This window comes from Podarcis erhardii (assembly GCF_964252035.2).
Source record: "Podarcis erhardii genome assembly, chromosome: Z".
NCBI lineage: Eukaryota > Metazoa > Chordata > Lepidosauria > Squamata > Lacertidae > Podarcis > Podarcis erhardii.
In genome coordinates, this window is record NC_138504.1 from 14,857,336 (window position 1) to 14,876,728 (window position 19,393).

Genomic DNA, 19,393 nt, shown 5'->3' on the forward strand with positions numbered 1-19,393 from the left:
GGCTGAAGTCAAACCACCATGCTAGCAGCACCAAAGTGGCTATCTGGGGCACAAGCCTGGGCAGTGTGTATGGAGGTCCTGGGCTGCCAATACAACAAGGCCCCAATCTTGGCCAAAGGGAAGCAGAACAATATATGCGGTACCAGCTTGGCTTGTAGGGGTTGCTAGAAGGAGGCATACAACAGTGGTGTGTAGTGAAATTTTTCATAGGGGAACAGTTAGGGTCATATGTGCATTGAGAATTTGTGGATGTGGGGGTGATCTGACTGCAACATCTGTCATTGATCACCAGAGTTGATTCGGCTGCTTTGGCTGGCTAGGTGGGTGTTCCCTTCATCCCTCACTGCTTCATTTGTGTCCCTCCCGAAGCTGTGCACTTGGTGGAAGAGGATGACCATCCCAGACAGAAGGAGTGTACCATTCTTTGGTCAAAGGTTTATGACAGCTGCGCTCCCCTGCTAGAACCTCCACCCAGTATTGCTGGGGAAATACTGGATTTCAAAGTACAATACCCTGTGTGTTCAGCCTGGATGGTCAATAAAATCCAGACTCCAATTGTCAGTCAAACAGGAGGCTTATTTAGGTGCAAGGCCAGTGCAACATTACCTCAACCAGCAATTAGTTGAGGGGTGGCACACCAAATATGAAAATGGCACGCTTGTACCATTTATCAAGCAAAGGGGTAGTTATGTCCATATATGGCAGCACTTCCTTCTACAGTGGTACCTTGGGTTACAGACGCTTCAGGTTACAGACACTTCAGGTTACAGACTCCTCTAACCCAGAAATAGTACCTTGGGTTAAGAACTTTGCTTCAGGATGAGAACAAAAATCGTGCTCTGGCGGCGTGGCAGCAGCAGGAGGCCCCATTAGCTAGAGTGGTACCTCAGGTTAAGAACAGTTTCAAGTTAAGAATGGAACTCCGGAACAAATTAAGTTCTTAACCCGAGGTACCACTGTACTAGCTTCTACTGGGTTAATCACATAGCATGTGCTATAACTACCCTTAACAGCTATAGCAACAGCTCCTGTGTACATGTTGTTCCATCCTTCTCACTGTTCTCTTGCAAGCACAACCTTCACATTCTAACTTTCACTTCACTTAGCCCTTCTCACACACATTTTCATTTTCAATTTCAATTTTCTTTAATTCTTTAATCCCTCTATAATTTTTTTTTTCAGATGCCTTTCTGTGTTCCATTCTTTAATTTGTGGATTTGCTGATGAAGTTGGAGTTGCACATTCCTTTGTGGGCCCACTAATCATGGCCATCACTGGTGATTAGAATGAACGTAAAGTGACCCTAGGGAAAAATCAAGCAACGTAAGAAAACTGTAAATGTTATATTTAAAAACCACACTAAACTTGATTTGAATTATATTTGAAGACATTATTAATTTTCTAGCTAACACAGCCTTGGTGAAATGGAAGAGGAAGGCAAGAGAAAATTTCCTAAAATTTCATTTCAGGAATTTTCTTTGCCAGCCCTTCTAGGATTCTGGCTTGTTGCCTTACCACAGTGGCACCTTGGTTTTCAAATGTAATCTGTTCCAGAAGTCTGTTCAACTTCCTTTTTTTTAATATAATATTTATTGGTGTTTCAAAAAGTTACAAGAATAAAAAAGAAAGAAAAAGAAAAACAGAAAATACAAAATACAGAAAAAAATAAAAACAATTAAAAACAAATCCATCTTTCCATATCTTATCTATCATTTGCTTGTTTCCTTGACCTCCTCACACCTCCCTTTTTTGTATTCTAGTTCATTAGTTGTTTCAGCAAATCCTTTCCTTCTTTGTTTTTATCTTACTAATTTATCTTAATATATTGTAACTTTACATTCTGACCTGTTAACAATCCATTTTTACTTAATCCTTTATAACATTACTGCTAAAACCACATAGCTTCATTCCAGCATCCTTCTAACATTCCTTAATTTTACAATGTTTCTGTAGATAGACTTTAAATTTCTTCCAGTCTTCTTCTACCGACTCTTCTCCCTGGTCTCGGATTCTGCCAGTCATTTCCACCAGTTCCATGTAATCCATCACCTTCATCTGCCATTCTTCCCAGGTGGGTAGATCTTGTGTCTTCCAATACTTTGCAATAAGTATCCTTGCTGCTGTCTGTTCAACTTCCAAAACGTTCAAAAACTGAGGCACAAAGGGTGGTCTGCAAATTCAATAGAGAAATTTGAAAGGAAAAAAACTCAGCGGAGCCCATTCGACTTCTGAGGCATGTTTGAAAACGAAAGCATTTACTTCCAGGTTTTCAGCATTCAAAAACCGAAACGTTCAACTTCCAAGACGTTGGAAAACCGAGGTACCACTGTATACTTTATATACAGTTAAAGCCTCTGTGGTTATTTCTACTTGAGATGGGTGACATATTCTTATCAGGTCTGCTATTCATCATTCTTCTGCTTTAATGATGGAGAACAGGCCTGTAAAATAAGTGTTCTGAGCAATATGAAGCCATAGTAGGCAGGTGGGAGTGTAAGACATGCTCCACAGCATACATCAGAGTAATCATCATAATCAGGTCTGGCCAAGAGTGCGTGTGGAGTGAAGGAAATCAAGTAATGTGCATGCACATCTGAACCAACGCAAACTCAACCAAAAGAGCGTAGCTTACCTTATTAGACCTCCATAGAGGATTTGGATTTGCTCTTATAAGAAAGCATTGCCCCTGTTCCAACAATTTACCATTGTCATAGTCCTTGTAACAAGCTTTTTGATCCAACCCCATTGGTGAGATGTACTTATAGTCATACCTCCGGTTATGTAACCCTCTAGTTACATAAACTTCGGGATGCATGCGTGGCAAACCCAGAAGTATTTTACCGGGTTTCATTGTGCATGCATGCGCAGAAGCAGTCTGTGCATGTGCAGAAGTGATCCTCGGGTTGCAGAAACCTTGGGGTCTGACCGGACCTCCGGAATGGATCCCGTCCACATCCGGAGTTAGCACTATATTTGAGTTTTAGGGCTTTTTATCATGCCTCTGATCTTTCTATCAGAAACCACCCAGACTTCCTACTGAGTTCAAAGCAAAATCATTACCATACTGAGTTCACCTTCAAATAATGCTATATTGCTTTTTAAGAGGAAAAAACAACAACTTTTAGTTTTGTTTATAAATCATAGTGTATTGATCTCCTATTCACTGTGCTCTGGGTGGTTCAGTTCATCTTAATAGACCATAATGATTATTATTTTCTTTCCGCAAATCATACCAAGCATATTTTTTCTTTATTTTGGACTGCAGCCTGTGATTTAGAATAGGTCAATGCCCAGTAGTATTATGGGGTGCCAGTTCAGCTTAATGTGGGTTGCAATTTACAATGCGGAGAAGAGAAGGGAACACTTTTGCTCCCTACCTATTGAGTTGTACAGTGAGAAGTGCCTTTCAAGTATTTACTCCTCAAATTATATCTTGCTTCCCAATAAACTGGGCTACGTGATGTACTCACCTGAAAATTGCACAGATGATTATAGTTTGCAACCAATATACATCTGTATATACAATCACCTTCTTTTGTCTGCCTTTCATAGCAGTCATAGGACTGGTTGCTCTGATTGAGGAAGGCCTCATTAGGGTGTTTTTAGGCAGATGTGTGATAATGCATTTTTCATGCAGCCTATCACACAGAAAGCATTACAATTCCAAGTTTCCAGCAATATGCACATCCCAAGGAATAGCCTGTGAAACAACACAATAAATAAAAAATTAGGAATGCTCCCCATCTAATACTAGAAGCTTTCCTGAAAGAGTTAACAAAAGGATATTTAAATATGCACCACCGCCACCACCCACCTGGCTGCAATTAGCACATCAATCAAAGGGGGGAACCATATGCTCTCCAAGAACAATGCCCAGTTGCAGCCATTCCACCTGCCTTTGTTAACTCCAGTCCATCAGAAGCCCCACCATTGAGCTGGCTGGGGCTAGTTGATAGTTTCTGGAGGGGAGGAACAAAATATCTCCATCTGCCTCCATCTGCAAAATATCTCCATCTGCCTCTAACTCAAGGTAGCAAGTACCCCTCCATTGACCTGCTTGGGACCATGTACCATTTGAAGTCTCCTTGTTCCCATTGGTAGTTAATGGAAATAATGTGTTTTGGGGACTCCCCATTGCAGCCTATTTACATCAAACTTCCATGTCTAATTATCTTTTGCTGATAATAAAATATAATTTGTCATTGTTCTTTAGCATGCCATTCTTCCACTGACACTGTTTTGTAATTAAGACACATTACTTTGGGGGTGACGCCTCATTATCTCTTCAAATAGCAAACATTGTGAAATGATTAACACAATTTACATTAAATCTGCCCTAGTATGGGGAACAATGATTCCTTGCCACATGAATATTAAGTGATTGTTATGCTTTTAGTGCATCTGATGGGTAGATGGATGTCATTTTCTCAAATGCAATTTACAACCAATTTCATGCATTGTATGCAACAAAATCATACTCGGAGTAGACCCACTGACTTCAATGGTCATGGCAAAGCCAAGTCTATTAACACCAATTGATCTACTCTGCATATGATTCACATACTTTGAAACGTGGCTTTTTAATTGATACTAGACTCAGAACACTCACCTGTTCTTAGAGGAGTCTCTGCAATCATACTATGGAGGGAATCCTTTGCTAACTGCCATGTTGTTTTATTCTGGTACATGGGTCCATGTGGGAAAACAGAAACCCAGGGCAAGGCACTTCAAAATTCCAATGAAAGAAATGTATTTGTTTAACCTCTGGTGCAAATTTATTACACAACATAGCCATGGAAGAATAATTGCTTTTAGTGGGGTTTTCCTATACTCAGTAACTGTATCATTCCCCTGCCTGCAGCAGTGGGTGCATTTGTCCTCATCCCCCTTCCTCAAAGAGCAATCAGAAGTTTGCCTCTCTTTGAGGCAAGAGGCTTGAAAGGAAGGTCACATGGGGTCCAAGAGCAAATCTGAAGGATCTGAGTAAGGTGTCTTGGTCCACCCCTCCCCTGAGCTCTTCCTCCTTGTGTTTCTGCTACACTATCTCTCCCTATGTGCAATGTAGACTTTGACTAGTTAAGAGCGGTAATCTGGTGAACCGGGTTCGATTCCCCGCTCCTCCACCTGCAGCTGCTGGGTGACCTTGGGCTAGTCACACTTCTCTGAAGTCTCTCAGCCCCACTCACCTCACAGAGTGTTTGTTGTGGGGGAGGAAGGGAAAGGAGATTGAGACTCCTTAAGGGGAGTGAAAGGCAGGATATCAAGTCCAAACTTTTCTTCTGTTGAAGGAGCTGAGTGGGAGGATTTTTGGAAGGAATCCTTGATTGGCCTTAGGGCCCCCATTTGTCTGCCTACTTCACACTGCTGGGAATAAATTGTTTGACATCTGGGAGTGGTTTGGTTTACTTGCCCACCTTCCTTTGAGTCCAGGCAGGTGAGGAAACTGGGGGAAATACTTTAGGTATACCAAGGCACTGTTAGGTTACGGTCACCCTCCCTAGGAATCTGCCAACACATTATTCCAGGTGACACTTGGAAGGTGTCCTCTAGACCTGACATGCCCAGTTTGGATGAATACTTTACAGTGGGGCATGAATGTGCATGTTAGGTTCATGCCCAGGGCTCACCTAGAAAGGAGGAAGGCACTTCCTTTTTTTAAAAAAAATATATATATTTATTTGTTTTTCCAAATACAAAAAAAAAAAACATACACCAAAAACAGTACACTGAATAAAAACAAAAAAATCCAATTTTCAGACTCATGTTTACAGAACCTTCTTTCTTGACCTCCTCACGCCTCCCTTTTTTGTGTTCCTCTTTGTCCAATCAGATACAGCAAATCCTTACCCTTCTTCAAAACTCATTTCTAATTATTGTAATCACTTCTATTATGTCTCCAATCTTAGGAGGAAGGCACTTCCAATCCTTCACTAAGGAGCCACAATTTGCAGTTGTATCACATACTTCCCTACCAGAGACTGCTATATTCCTCAACTGCATGTATTTTCTGAATTTGAACAATTTTATTAATCTGACTCGCAGGCCCTCCAAGTTGTTATATTAATAAATATAGCCATTTCCTCAGATCTCTGGTCTCATAAGTTTTCTTTGTGGGTGTGAGGGCAATACGTTGTGTTGGGAAGGAGTTGCTCCTTTAAGAATGGTATTCTATACTGGCTATATAGAAGTGATTCTAATGAAGTATGTGCTTATAGAACTAGGAGAAAGAGCCTTAATAAGAATAGGGCTAGCTAAGGACAAACTATTCTCTATTTGCTTTAATAAATTCAGTTAAGCACCACTAATGACTTCAAACAAGTCTGTTGTTTATTTTTTTCAGAGTATTTTAAAATGTAAAACACTCTAAATGTCAAAAAGGTGCTATATGAAGGAACTGAAATAATAAATTCATTCATGAAAAGTAGATCATCTTCCTATAAACTAACATTGAACTTAATTCTCCAAGTGTCAGTCTCTAGCACCATCAAGACACAAAAGGGAATGTCAGTAGGTTCCATGTTGGTGGGAGTGGCTTCAACATTTTCAAGTACAACAACAACAAAAAAAAATGATTAGGGAGAAATTCCAAAAGGGAAAGGGATGCCAGCAGCAGTCCAGTGAGGAAGGACTTCTGGCCAGATATGGCAAAAATGTGTTTACTAAGAGTCTCACAAAACTGATCAGGAGAGCTTTAAACTAAATCCTGAGAAGGAGGGAGACAATATTACAGACTTCAGGGGAAGACCTGGTACTGGGGAGAGGACCTTCATTGAGGCACTGGAAACTGATATGGTTCTCTAGATATCTTCTAAGCACAGTAAACTACAAGAAGGAAGCAGCTGGAGGGAATGACATGTGGTTTCAGTTGTCACCAAATGCATGGAGTATGGGAAATAAGCAAGTCAAATTTGCACTCTGAATACAGGATGGCAAATATGACGTAATAGGCATCACTGAAACCTGGTGGGATGAAACTCATTACTGAAATTTAGAAAAGGATGAGTATAACCTGTTCAAAAGGAATAGAACAAACAGGAAGGGAGGAGTAGCAGCACTGTATGTAAAGGATGTGTACACTTGTGAAGAGATCCACGACTTGGAGCAGGGAAGGCAGATTGAGAGTATATGGGTAAAAATTGTAGGAGAGGGAAACAACAGTGACCTTACCAGGGAACAGTTACAGATAGGTAGCCATGTTGGTCTGCCATGGTCAAAACAAAATAAAAAAATTCCTTCCAGTAGCACCTTAAAGACCAACTGAGTTAGTTCTAGGTATGAGCTTTCGTGTGCATGCACACACGAAAGCTCATACCTAGAACTAACTCAGTTGGTCTTTAAGGTGCTACTGGAAGGAATTTTTTTATTTTGTTCTTACCAGGGAAGTCTGCTGTAAACCTCCAAGCCCAACTAAAGACTTGGATGATGCCTTCCTACAGCAGATTACCAAATTTTCATAGAGGAATATCATAGTCACTATCCTGATATCTGTTGTAGCAAACTCTTCCAAGAATGTAAGGTCCAACAAATTATTCCATGGTCTCATTGACAATTTTATTTCCTATAATGTGGAAGATGCAACATGGGGATCATGTTGAACCTGGTTCTCACCAATATGGAGAAACTAATGAATGAAGTGGAAATACTGGGAACCTTTGGTGGATGTGATGATGCTCTCTTGAGTTTCACCGTACACAGGCAAGGGAAAGCTGAGTGTAGTCAGGAATGCACTCTGGACTTTAAGAAGGCTGATTTCAAAATGCTTAGGGAAATACTGGGTGAGATCCCATGGTCAAAAATGCTCTAAGATAAAGGAGTACAAGACGGATGGGAGGTTTTTGGTGCAATATTTAAGAAACAAATGCAGACAATTCCAACAAGAAAAAAAGGTAGGAGCTAGCTAAAGAAACCAGTGTGGCAGTAGTGGGGCTGAAAACTCCTGCATGAATATGCTTTTAAAGCATTTTTATACATGCTGTAAAAATGGTATTTGGTTTTGGATTGTATTTGGAGCTCTCTCATGTACTATTTATGTGAACACCTGAAAATGTCTGTTGTGGGGGAAAGGGCATTTGCACTCTAAATTAACTGTTCTGGTAAACTGAGGTTTTACATACCCTTTTTAATGAAAGCAATGGAAGCAGAGTGTTTTCAGCTTTATGTGCAAAAACACCCTTGGTGTACTGATGCTCATGTTACTATTTTCTGAAAGGTCAGACAGCTATACAAAGGTTTGCCATTAGACCTTCACATCTAGTGAGTGATAAAACATGTCTCCTGGGTTGATACAAACCATCACGATGCCAAGGAGCAGATGAATTTAATTTCTATATCCCAAGCTTTGTATTTGAAACCGTCAATGCAGCTTTATTTTCCTTTGAAACCTGCCAGTATTTATGGTGCTCGATACGCTTCTTCTTCTAATTCTCAGGAGATTTTGGGTGTGTGGTCATGGTGGGGAAGATGAGGGTGGGGGGAAGCCGAAAGAGTGGGTTTTATGACAAACCTTGAAAAAACAGGACTAGCTGGATACTTTGTCAGCGCTGACACCTAAATTTGCTCCTTTTTTTTTTAGGGAGCAGAAGATCAATTGTGCCGTAAAACATATTTTATCTTATTCTTACTTTTAACTCATCTCAGAGCAAAAATGTTCCACAGGGGAGAGAAAGGTGTCAATGTAGTCATGTCATAATTCTCCAGCTATCATCGAGGGGAAAGAGCTGCATATATTTCAATGGTCCCTTGGCTCTATTTATTCAAAGAGCATGTTGATTACGAAGACACATTAAAGGTGAAAAATAAAACAGAGTAAGTGTTCTGGGAGTCTCCCTGTTCATCATGAGGACCTATCTGCATTGCAAAGAGGATGCTGTATATGGCAGGCCTGCTTCCTCTCTGTCCCAACGGGTTTGAAACCAATCTTGTCCACAGCATCTCAGTCCTTCCCTTCATTTAGAATCAAATGAAAGGTTGAGTTTTGTGATCCCTTTGCAATTTAGATTAATCAAATTAACTCGAGTGTGCATGCTTATTCCCTTTCCAAATGGCCTTTCCTCCTCTCTGTAAACTAGGAAAGTGTTATCTCATCCTTGGCTATTATGCAAATATTGTTTCCTGTAACCATTTCTAATGAGGTGAGAGTGTTGTGTAGCCAGGTAATTTCCTCAAGTTACCAAAAGGTGCAGCCTGACACAGCACTGCTATCAGGAGCCTCTTTTCTATAGTTTTTAGAAATGTGCCAAACATTCACTTACAAACTTTTGGAGGTAAAAGGGGAGAGCTGCGTCTTTTGGGGTGTGGGTGTTTCTGAGTGTACATGTGTCTTTAAAGGTTTCCTGAAAGAAACCTTCAAAGTAGCTATTTTTACATTTATGTTTACTCTTTTCAGCAGTCCTTCCCCACTGCTACTTCTTTGGTTGCATTTTTTAACGCGAGTGGCACTACAGTCTAAACCACTGAGCCTAGGGCTTGCCGATCAGAAGGTTGGTGGTTCAAATCCCTGCGATGGGGTGAGCTCCTGTTGCTCGGTCCCAGCTCCTGCCAACCTAGCAGTTCAAAAGCACGTCAAAGTGCAAGTAGATAAATAGGTGCCACTGCGGAGGGAAGGTAAATGGCACTTCCATGTGCTGCTCTGGTTTCGCCAGAAGCGGCTTAGTCATGCTGGCCACACGACCCAGAAAAACTGTCTGCAGACAAATATCGGCTCCCTCGGCCAGTAAAGTGAGATGAGTGCCGCAACCCCAGAGTCTTCCGCGACTGGGCCTAATGGTCAGGGATCCCTTTACGTTTACCTTTTTACTATCCCGCTCTAAATGATGCCAATCCATTTTTCATATTGTGGCCCACATTCACTTCTTGGCAACCCTATGTGGGGAAAACGCATAATAAAAACACGAACAACGAAAAGAAACCTCCGTCCCACCCCTCAAACACATTTTAAAGGGTACTTTTGTACAGTAGATTAGTTTTAGACATACTCTCAAACCCCTCTATTCTTCATCCAGGAAAGTACAAAACATTATCAGAGTTCAAGGGCAGTCAGGCAAAGAAACACCAGGATGATGCAAATTAGGGATGATGGGTGTAGCTTGGGGAGGGGTAGCCTGAGTGCAAGATAGATGGGTTTAGAGGGCTGCATTTGACCCCAAAGCAGGGGCAAAGCTAGGCTTTCTTTTACCTGGGTCAAAGACTCAGTTTAGCCCTGCTCACATGTTTACATACTCGTACACACATACACATTTGTTCTTAAAGGACATAGAAAGGCAGAGAATAAAAAATCATTTGAAGAATCCTAAGAAGTATTATGACTACATGACCAAAGGGAAAATGAGTGTCCCTTCCAGTAAAGTAAATTGTTTGTCAAAAGTAGAGCTTCCATGTGCAGCAGTTCTCTATCTGAGGTTGGGGTTTGACTTGGATTTATTTGGTTAAAGCATCATTAAAAGGCTGTATTTCCAGAAGATAAGCCAAGACCCTCAACAGGGTCACCTTTGTTTTAAAGGCAAGAGAGCCTTGTTTGATGGGGAAGCCATTCTCCACCTCCCCCAATAGCAGGCAGCCTCACTCAGCTATCAAACGAAGCCGTGGGGCACTACACCAGGGGGCCAAAGAGAGATGGTTGGTGACTGTGTCTTCATTTTTCTCCCTCCCTTTTCAATAAAACTTCACTACTTATTGGGATTGTTCACCCATGAGAAAGAGCTCAGGGGTGAAGCCAGTGCTAAGTGCCACCAAGTTACCCTGAGCCATTTTTGAAATGCCCAGCAAGGGCTGGAAACAAGCCGTCAGAGCTCATTGTGGATTATCTGGCAGGCTGAGAGCTTCAATAGCACTCTCTGGAGGCTTCACCCTGGGCAAAATTCTGGGCTAAACGACCCTGGTTTTCGCACTGCCCTAAAGCTGATTTGGGGGTGAAGTCGGGAAGTATTGCTTCACTCTGAATTGACTGCATGACATCAGCTAACTGGCAAAAAACATTTGTGAAACACACACACACACTGGTTTTGACCCATTTCAAATAGGTTTCAGTTGTATTAAACTATCCACAAAATAAAAACTGTATGCCAAATCATCTGGAACAGAGCCAAAGATCAGGGCAGCTGCAGATAGTGTGACCCTAAACTGGGTTTGTAAAATCCTGAAAGTTACTGTCTCTGCCCTTCATCAGCTCCCAGAGAGCCTTGGTGTGGAAATCCCAAGGCCTAAACCTGAGGTGTAGCTCTATAAGCAATTGTTGATTGCATGTGCTCACACTTCAAAGGCCACCTCAGACACAGAAAGGAACAGGGTTTTGATATGTCCAGCAAAATGAACATCATATAAAATATGCATGCAGTATAATACTATGCATGTTTTAAAAAAGCAAAACAAAATAAAAAAATTCCTTCCAGTAGCACCTTAAAGACCAACTGAGTTAGTTCTAGGTATGAGCTTTCGTGTGCATGCACACGAAAGCTCATACCTAGAACTAACTCAGTTGGTCTTTAAGGTGCTACTGGAAGGAATTTTTTTATTTTGTTTTGACCATGGCAGACCAACACGGCTACCTATCTGTAACTTAAAAAAGCAAGCCCCCCTGTGTTCGCTTGGGCTTATTCTCAGGTAGGTAGGCATAGGGTTGCATCCTGATAACATAATTTTATGCATAATTGTATGTCTACTCAAATGCAATTTCCATTGGGGTTAATGGACTTTATTTTCTGGTGAGTGTCCTAAAGACCGATAACATTCACCATTTCTCTGTAATATTTTAAGGTATTGTTAATGATGGATTGAGGATCCCAATGCCATTAGAGTACAAAATGAGGACATGGTAGATTTAATCTGGAGTTTAAAAAGAAGGGCGGGGGAATGGACACGACTCAGTTCACTCTAGATTAATTACACAGAGTAGTTTGGATTTAGCAGAGTAACCTACATGATAGTCAGTTTAGCTCTAAGTCTTCTCAATATGAATTACCCATAAGACTTTATGAACAAGGGGATACATATGAGGGCCTGCCTCAATGCACACTAGATCACATTGCACATGTATTACCATCATAGGCTTCCATCTGCTATATTTCTTTGAATGTAAATGCAGAGATACTATTGGAGCTCAGGTGCATGGCAGAAGCATGGGAGGCTGGCATCCTGTAGTTAAGGTGAGTAGTAAAAAAACAAGGTTCTGTTCTTATAATCCTCAAATTCTACAGCTAATTAAAATGACATATATTGGGCTAATAACCATGGCATACATGCAGCGGTGTAGCGTGGGTTGTCAGCACCCGGGGCAAGGCAAGTAATTTGCGCTCCCTAACCCGGGGCAAGGCAAGTAATTTGCGCCCCTAACCCCTAACCTGCCGCCGCTGCCTGCATCTTCTTACTGCTGCCTGGGCTGGGGTATTTATGGTAAGGTAGCCACGGCGGCGGCGGGGGGTCCGTGTCAGGTGATCTGAGGCGAGTTGCCGCTGGCGCTGCCGCCCAAACGACGCCGCTTGCCCGGAGGAGGAGGAGGGCAGAGAGGCAAGGAAAATGCAACATGGCCCAGCCGCTGCAACAGCAGCGGCGGTGGTGGGGCTGTGAGGAGGGGCTGCCTAGCGCACCCTCCATGGCCCTGATGTGCGGGGACCGCGGCAAGCGCTGAGAGCCGCTGCCTGCCAGACGCCTTCAGCCCAGATGCGCGCACAGCTCGTCGGTTCCGCGAGACATGGGGCTCTGCTACAGCCTGCGCCTGAGGCTCTTCAGCGACTCCGGAGGCGGTGAGCGTGCCCCCCCAGATGTTGCGCCCGGTGCGGCCGGCCCCCCCTGCAACCCCCACGCTACGCCACTGCATACATGATCTACCTGATCAGGAGCATGTAAGTGTCACATTCCAAACAAACCCAACAGAAATTGCAATAGATGCAGCAAGTTTAAAAAGTGCTGAAAATTGGCACTTGTGAGCCCCTTTCCCCAGTTTTAAATAAAGCATATCACATACCTCTTTCCAATTTTCGGGGGGGGGGGGAATACCAATGAACTTTATTCAGGCTTGTTGTGGAATACACTCATTCATTGCTTTGGTGGGTCTTCTGATGCCAGGAATGAGATGGTTGCAGAGGGAGCCACCTTTGTGTGTGTGTGTGTGTTGGTTTTAAAATATGTATTTGTTTGTTTTTGCATAAAGTATTGTAAATCGCTTTGAGTTGCTGTGGCAAAAAAGCAAAATAATAATAATAATAATAATAATAATAATAATAATAATAATAATATAATATGCATGCAATATCTATTGTGTGTGTAGGTCCCCAGGCCACCCCTCAAATAACTTCACACATAACACGTAATTTTAGTTTTGGTTTTGGGGCACTATTTTGGCCACAACTTTATTAAAATACAAAATCAGTGAGTGGTTGTTTAGACATTGGTTATGACTATCTGTCCCCCCGCCTGGGACAGAACTGACATCCCGAGGTCCGATCAGTAGCCAGTAGAAGGGAAAGTCAAACTTGGGGGTCATTTGAGCTAAGCGTCGGACCCACGCCGCTCACCCCAGCAACTCCCCGAAAGCTTGCCGGCCTGATCCCATGACAGGGATTCCCATGACAGGGATTAGGCAACCCTGGTCCCATGACAGGGATTGGACGAAATCGTGGCAAGCCCCAGGATTCCTTTAATGGAATTCCCTTCAGTGCAATAGGAGGGGCAGGCACAGCCTATCCTGACCCCTCTACCACCATTTTTTATAACCAATGCCTAACCGCAACCTTACAAGTTGTGACGAATTGCTGAGTAGTAGGCAAAAACCCAATGGCACACCCAATCACCAAATGGCAAAATTCCTACTAGGCCCCTGCTCCAAAGCAGACGACCCCATGACAGGCAAAGCAAGGTCAACCGGAAAAGAGGGCAGGTGATCCGATGCACTCTGCAAAGAGAAAGAGAAACCAGAGTGCACCAATATTTAAAGACTATGGTCCCACCCACCCAATTTGCAACATACAATTTGCCCCAGCAACCCGGTTACCCAATCAAATGCCAGGCAACAACTCTTAACCTGCCTGGCAACAAGAGGCCTGGCCCGGCGGCCCACACCGCAACATGTGCTCTCATTTATTGGAGAACACACTTTATTTTATTTATGAAATACCACAGTGTGCTGCAGTGGTTAGATCGGGACTTTTTGATCTTTTGGATCCATTGGCACATTTGGAAACACTAAAAGGCTGTCATGAGAAAACCCCCACCCCCAAAAAAAGCATCCATGCACTGACTTAATCGCCCAAATGAACTCTATTTGACATTGTTTTACTTGTGGAACTGCCTGCAACTTGTCCCATTAAGCCAGATCCATATTACTTTGTTTCAAATCAGGAATTTATTAAGTCGCTGCATAAATAAAAAGGGAATGCAAACTGAAGGTTGGTTACTGTAATATGTGCTGTTTTGTTAATGCTAGGAATGATACAGTAAATTTGGAAGGTCAATAGATAAAACGATCTGGGACCTTTTGCTCATGAATATATTTAATTTGCTCTTGCAAATAATTTCAACTGCATTTCACAAAATACATACTAATTCCTCTGTTTTTCTTTTCTTTTCTTTTGCAATTAACATTTCCTAATAATTCATCCAGGCAGGCTGTCTTAATCATAGTTCATTCTAGCATAAAATAAATCTTGCTGTGTTTGAAGAGAACCAGGTCAACTTAGCTTATTTCTTTTTCTATGCCTTCTTATTTCAAAAGATTAGAATGGTTAATAAACTTTGTCCATTTTTGGTTATTCAACGGATGAATGAAAATGAATAAATTTTGCTCAGAAGATGGTGTGTATGTGTGGGTGTGGTGGGGGAAGGGAGGGGTAGAAATCAGAATCCAGTTATTCTAATTTTATTTTGATTGTTTGCTTTAGACTCATAAGAGGATGCAAATTAACAGTTCTTGTGCTGATGGTTCTCTGTGGAGTACTAATTGCATGCAGTGTGCTTCAAACTGATTCTCTGAATGATTGCCAAAAATGATTAAGTTCCTTTATAGAACTCTCATGGGGATTTTTTTTGTCACCAAATTTCACCTAAAGTGAGGCCCTTCCTTTGGCAAAACATCAGAGAAATTGCCAGTGAAGTTAAACAGAGATTATTCAAACTCCTAATAAGAATTTATGCACATCCATACTATCTAAGCACCAAGAAACAGTGTAGTGTAATGGTTTATAGTAGAGCTAAGGAAACTCAGATTCAAATGTCTACTTAGCATCAAAGCTCACTAACTAACATTGGCCCAACCCAAGATATTTTGTTGTCTGTCACCTCAGCCCCATTCCACTTACACCTTTTGTCAGCCTAATAAGTGAATCTTAGGTTCCATCTGCATTGTGTGCCAAGGCCACATGACCCATAGTGTGCCAAGGCCACATGACCCATAGTTCCATAGTGGATAATAAGCACACAGACAGGAGTATTTTGATTTATGGGTTCAAATAGGCCACAACTTTATTGATTACAGATGTGAGCAGTTTGGCTTAGGCATTGGGTGAAGTCAGGCTATATCTCAACTCCCACCCACCCACCCAACAGTAAACCAGGGAGTCCAGCTATGGGTAAACCACCGAGGGGTACATCCCGAGGGGTCCCCACTGGGGGCATCGGACAGAATCCATGCCCCCCCCAGATCCCTTTAACAGGACACCCTTAATGAAGAGGGGTAGGCGGAGGCTACAATCTCCCCTCCATCTAAACAAACGCTTACCCAATGCCTAACCTCACAAAGTTGTGATGATTGCTACAAAGTAGGCGACTCAGCATAGGCCTGATAAAAGATGTATTAACATCCAGTGGTTAATAATTTATTTGGTTCTCATTTTAATAAAACGTAATTCACACATTCTGAATCACTATATAAAGTGAAACAAAGGCATCAGTCGAAAGTCACACTTCTCTGAATTTTACGGTGCAGGTTCCCAGCTAAAAGGGAAATTAAAAAATATGTGCATTGGGGAAAGTGCTTCGAAAAAAAGGTATTTTGATGACAACAGCATAGCATGGGAAATGCTTGGAAAAATACATATATTAAGCAAGATTACATAAATTACGAGAAATGGAATCAAAATTGAATATGTGTTTTTGCAATGACTTTAAAATAATAATAATTTAAAAAGCTTGATGTGGAAATGGGGTAAAATAAGAAACCAAGGAAATTAAAATTGACTGATTTGTCATTCAATAGTTAACATTGATGTCTGAACCAGATACGGAAAAACCACCATAAATTAGAACAGAAATTTCTAGCAATAGCGTAACGCAAAATATGTAATGATCAGAGTTGAACATTTACAGATGTTGGGGTGTATCCAGTAGAAGTTCTAGCAAAATGCTGTTAACAAATTACCATTTCAAATGCTTTCATTCAAATACATTACATGGGTTTTGGCTTTTTCCCAATCAATCCATTGACAGAGTCTGCCAGAAAGAAGAAAACAAATCTGATGTTATGTTGACAAACATGATTGTACTGATGATAAGAAGAAAGAAAAATAATTGTTCAAATTGTCAACAGACCCAGAAACAAATGAACTTTGGTTGGTTTGTCTTTTATAAAACTTGTCATTAGTCAGCATGATACACACAGCTGAAATGAAAAAGGTTGCATGCGTTAAAACTTTCCTGCTGTTGGTTTTTCTAAAAAATATTTAGCCAGGCATGGGAACATTCCACCAGTGGAAGAGAGCTGTGGGTGTTAAGCTTCACCTTATGTTAGTTCAGAAAAATTTCAGTGTTGTAGATTAAGCAGTTTTTCTGCATCAGATATTACCTTTCCTCAAACTATGTATTTTTAATGCATCTAGTAATACTCTCTTTTATATATATATATAAAAGCAGGTATTAATTGAGCATTGAAATGAAACAACCACCCCTCCCCATACAAAACCTAGTATGTTGGCTGTGAAGTTTCTCCCCAAATTTTCAAATTTTCTCATTTGGAAGGGGACAAACAGAAAGGGGACAGGCTTGCTGCTGTTGGATGACCCCCATGCCCTCACTCGGATTTGGCTTCATGATGATGCAGTGTGATAATATCATAAGTGTAATTCTGCTCTACTCTTCTGAGTAACAAAAAAATAAATGGATTCCTGCAGCAATCAAGAGCAGAGTTTCCCCACCACTAGGTAGGACAGAAAACACTCAGCTTCTACCACTGTCACTGGAGACAGTTAAGGCTTTCCTGCAATGGTAGGAGCAAGGGACAAGTGAGTGTACATGAGTTTCCTAAATAGATTTTCATTTCACATTGATTACTCATAGCATTCATTTTGTAAAGAATGAAAATCGAACTGGATGCACAACCCCCATAGAGCGTCCTACCTTGAGTTTCTAGTAGAAGTTTAAGATCCTATGCAAGTCTTCTCTTTGGCAGGGGAAGTTAGTGCGGAGTGGTGGCTAAGAGTGGGTGTTATGAGATCTGGTTTCTTGATTTAGCAGCAGGAGATATGTAACTTTATCCATGTCTCTGGGCTTTCTGGAGGCACATGCCTTCAAACTCTTTGGAGACATAATGGCTCAGCAGATGGGCTTTGGGCCTGGTATGCCAAAGTTTATATTTGTAAATTCAGCTCAGTACGCACATCCTTTTGTGCATGCAGATTGAGTTTCCTTGTTGGAATGATTGGGGTAATCTAACATGGAGCATATCCAGAGTAGAGCTACAAAGATGATGAGGGATCTGGAAACTGAAGGTTGAAAGAGCTAGGTAAATTTAGACTTGATAAGATATGATTAAGAGTTGATAATAATAATGCTACTCTTCAATGGTTTTCAAAAAAGTATTTCCATTGAATAGATGATGGACCTTGTTTCTGCCCTCCTGCTCCAGAAGCTAGAATCTGAACTAGATTAACAGAATTAACAGAAAGGAGATGTTATCTACACATTGGGAAGAATTTCCTGATAGTCCAAGCTGTTCAAAACAACAACAGTGGAACAGTCTAGTGCTGTGCCAATATTTCTCTTAACATGCTCCCCAGAAAACTAGATGATTGGTGGAAGGTTCCTAAGCTACCTTCACACTAACAAACTGGTATTCAAAGTGCATGCATTTTCCTTTCTAATATAGTGAAATGTACCACCCCTCCCAGACACAGCTTTACTACATCCTTGAGAACTAGGTGTTTGCCATATGACAAAGATAAGGAAAAAGGAATGGTGAAAAAGAGAAAAGGTCAGAGCTGGACAATAAGCATTGCAAAACAGAATGAGAAACAGCAAAGGGGAATGGGTATTGCCCCCAACCTTGTCCAGCCCTCACCTGCCTGCCTTCTTACTTATATCCAGTCCAAGGGGGTGGCACTGACTGTCAGCTTCCTTCTCTGATTTAGGTGAGTCTGATTGATCTGAAAATGTCACTAAAATGGTGAAATGGGGGCAGAACAGGGGCGGGGTGGAACACTTTACATGGACCCTGCTGATTGGGGGGGGGATTCCAGAAAGGAGGACTGCCTGTAGTTGGCTCTGCTTGTCATTGGCTCTTGTTCTACCTACCATTGGTCTTACTGGATTCTACCCTACCAATCCCAGTGGCCAACAGCCACCCTGTGGGATTAGGCAGCTGGTACTGAGAGCCTAACTTGGTTCCAGAATACAATTTTGGGTGCCTTGAGGCAGGGGTGGACTTTGGTAATTTGGTGCCCTGAGCAAGGACAAGATTTAACACCCCCACCCCTTAAATATTTCTTATTTTCACAATAATTCCTTTTGGTAGTGTTACTTTTTTATGGGTATTCTCCGAATAATATCCCTATATATAGGTGTTGTTGTTATTATTTTGTGCCCATGCAGCTTGGATTTAGGGTGGTTCAGGGGAATCGCCTGCACCAGCCTAAATCCAAGGCTGCCAGAGGAGACACTTGATTGGTACACAAAAATTATGTGTTCCAGGCATTTGGGTAGTTAAGTCAAGATGGTATGATTTTTACTGACATTATCCCAAAAAGTTACTTCCCCAAACTCTACCAGCCACACCGATGGGACATGTGTTTTCTGAAAGAGATGGCTAGATTAGAGAGGCATTCAAGAAATTTAATTGATGCTTTAGGATATGATCATTCAGCAGTTTATCAAAGCTCTCCTATTGATTCTGCACATCATTCATTTCTTTGAAGGTACCTTTGTGTAACTTTTTATTGTTTCTGGACCCTGAGAAGAAGAAGAAGAAAAAAGCTTAGATGTAATCTTTCTGATAAAGCCGTAAAGAAGATAAGCCACTGGTCTTTTCTCCTACAGAGCAGAAAGCGTTTCTTGGGTTTACGGCAAAGAAAATCAGAGCCAAGCCACAAAATTACCTTTTCCACAATCTGTTTGTTATCTCCCATCAGGCTGGTCCCTAATGTTGATGGATACAGAGTGTGGTGGCTTTAGCACTTTTCCTCTCTGGCAAAGTTCA